The sequence below is a fragment of the Suncus etruscus genome, chromosome 2, assembly GCF_024139225.1.
Source record: "Suncus etruscus isolate mSunEtr1 chromosome 2, mSunEtr1.pri.cur, whole genome shotgun sequence".
NCBI lineage: Eukaryota > Metazoa > Chordata > Mammalia > Eulipotyphla > Soricidae > Suncus > Suncus etruscus.
The window spans coordinates 26,718,175-26,721,444 of NC_064849.1; positions in this window are offsets into that span (position 1 = coordinate 26,718,175).

A 3,270-nucleotide genomic window follows, 5' to 3' on the forward strand; every position below is an offset into this window, starting at 1 on the left:
ATAGAGGAAAAGTAGAGACAGAGCAGACAGCATCTCATGATGCTTTATCTCTTGTCAGGCCTGCCTGGGGCTGGCCTCTGACCCAAGTGGGTCAGCAGGCTCTGCTCAGGACTATACCCTGCTCTCCCAACTCTCAAACTTTTTCCATTAATACATACTGGACCATTGTCTGTACACTAGAAAATTCCCTGAGAGCATTGGGTGAGGGTTGTATTGAATACAAATGACAATCTAGTTTGGTCTTTTGGGATCTGTGTATGCAAAAAAGAGCTTATGAAGCTGCATTTTTATATCTCATGGGATGGGTTTTTTATGTTACAAAGATAGCCTAAATTATTTATTCTTTTCTGTATTCATCACTTGCATCAAAGCTTCTCCTATGAAGCTATGAAGTGTTCGATTTCATTTCATTTCACCTTAAATGAGGGCTGGCTCTTGGAATTTCATTGAAGAATAGAGCATGGAAAGATAATCCTGGGTTCATTCTGGGCCTAATCCTTAAAGACTTTGCTTGTTTACATTTTTCCTCATGCTCGTTGCTACATGTAAGCAAGCCCAATAAAGGCTTCTAGATTTTAGAGACTGTTATACCTATTGACAGCTGATCAACCACATAATACATGAATGAGATAAAGCAAATCTATATCAGTGTGGACTATAGATTCACAATTGAACCTGACAAAACTAACTGACAGAACTATGCAGTCAACCCAAATATCCACAAGTTAAAATAGAGGATTCTTATAACAACTGAGTTTTGAGGTAGCTAACAAGTGCACACCTTAGATGATTTTTTTTAATAAAGCAAGTATGGAAGTCAAAGAGATAGTATGATAGGTAAAGCACTTGCCTTGCATGCTGCTGACCAAGATTCTATCTCTGGTACAGCATTCAATATAGCCTTCTAAACACCACCAGAAGTGATCCCTGGTTATATAATCAAGAGTAATGCCTGAAAACCACCAGGTGTGGGTCAAAAACAAATTTAAAAAAATTAACTAAAAGAATAAAGCAAGTTTGGAAAAAGTTAGCCTTGAAAATGCCTCAAGCTTTCCTATGATAAGATGTAAATCTGAGGGACAATAATAGTATAGCACATAAGATATGTGAAGTCAACCCAGGTTTGATCCCAGGCATCGCATATGGTCCCTCAAACACCACCAGTAGTAATTTCTGAGTGCAGAACCAGTAGTGTCCCCTAAAAATTGCTAGGTGTGTGCTCCCCTTCCAGAAAAGTAAGTCTAAATACCATCTTCCAGAAATGTTTTATTATATCCTATTAATTGAACACAAATGAAAATACAGTTAGAAAAAGTTTGTGTGAAATTTTAATAGCTTAAATAATATACTAAAAGGCATAAAAATAAATATAATGTCCTAAAAGACAGAGGGGGTAGATTTTGGAAATAGTTACTTTTAATTGGGTATGCCTATGATCATCATAAACTTTCTACAATATCTATTTTAGTTCCTCATATTTAAATATATGATGGACATCATAATATATAAAGCAAGCAATTGTTCTTCATTATGTTAATCCAAGAATAGCAAAACATTTTCAAATGCATCAGTTGGAGACCTGGAAATAGATCCAGAATTTTTTTTCTGGCAAAGTACACATTTTGTTCACCTTCTAATCCCTAATCCAACAGTAATACTGTAGTTTAGCTGATGTATGCAAATTAATACTTGATGAGTAGACAGGATATCCTGTGTGTGTACACCGGCAAGTTGACTTATTAGCTAGTTATTAATCACCAGAAGAGAACAGGCCTGAGACAAAACAGCAGAAAGAGTAAGAATTTAGCTAAGTGATCCTATTTACATGACTTTTACATGACTATATTTCAGACAGAATGCACAAGACTAGGCATTAGATGAGGACATATGTAGTAAAGCTAGAAGCAAAATGGCTTAAGCTATCTCACATCTCCTTCTTCAGAAACTTCAGATCATGAACAACTTAATCCCAAGGATTTGTCAACAACAAGGATAATGAGCTTCTTTCTTAATTAACACATTGATTAAAGATTTCACAAGCACTTTAATTCTCTTCATATAAGATAAAAAGGATCTTTTCATTAAGCAGACTAGAATGGCCTTACCTTTCCCTAAAAGCAATGCTATTTTGAAAGAGTAAGAAGGAAATAGAACTATAAAGGTGATTGCCCTTCAAAAAAAAAACCTTCTGAACAAATTTACTTAACAGTTAAAAAATAATATTATTTTTAAAACTAAAATAGGTATAAAAGGAAGAGTGTATTTCTGATAAATAACTTTTTATGAGTCATATTAGGCAATAACCATATTTCCAATCAAAAAAAAACTAAGCCCACCAGTGTGTTAACTTTATGGCTTTGTAAATTTATGCAAGTGTGCTATTTCCATTTACAATATATGAGAAATATATTTGATTACACTCATTGTACAGATAAACAAATTGAGTTTTAGTAATATTGATTTGATAGTTATATGGTTACACACAACAAAATTAATATTGAGGCACATTTAAGACAAGTTAGTAGCTTCCAGTTCAAAGTGATGAATTAGACAAATATACCTATTTTCTCTCACACTTGTGTTTTCACTACACTTATTACAAGAGAATAATGTAGTTATAATTAACCACTGGCTTATATGTGTAGCTTTATACCTCTATGTGTCTATTTCAACATATCTGTCAGCAAGATTGCTCCTTCTGTGGTCACCAACTCGTTGTCAGAGCCTGAAAGTTGCTTTCACTGTATTTTATTAGTTCTTTGCTTGCCTTTTTATATTCCACAGACAAGTGAAAGCTTCTGATGTTTATTTAATTCTGACTTATGTTGTAGAGCATAAGCACCTAAAATTTCATCCAGATTATCACAATAGACAATAGCTCCTCTATTTTATTGATGAGTAGGATGTAATTGAATCTGCTTACCACATCTTTCCAAATATATCTATATTCTTTTAATAAATTTTTCATTTTTAATAAGTAAATTCTTTAATTGATTCACTGTGAGATATAGCTATAAAGTTGTTCATGATTGAGTTTCAGTCATACAAGTCCAGTACCCATCCCTTCACCTGGGCACATTTCACACCCCAATGTCCCCAGTTTGTCTCTTGCCCTCCCCCTGCTCTGTCCCCTGCCTGCCTCTGTGGCAGGCTGTTTTTCATTGAAGTAATACTGCATTAATGTCTCAGATGTGCATCACTGAATCAGTATTGAGTTCAATGCTTTTAACAATCTAATTCTTGATATTGCACAGCAGCCGCCATGTAAGC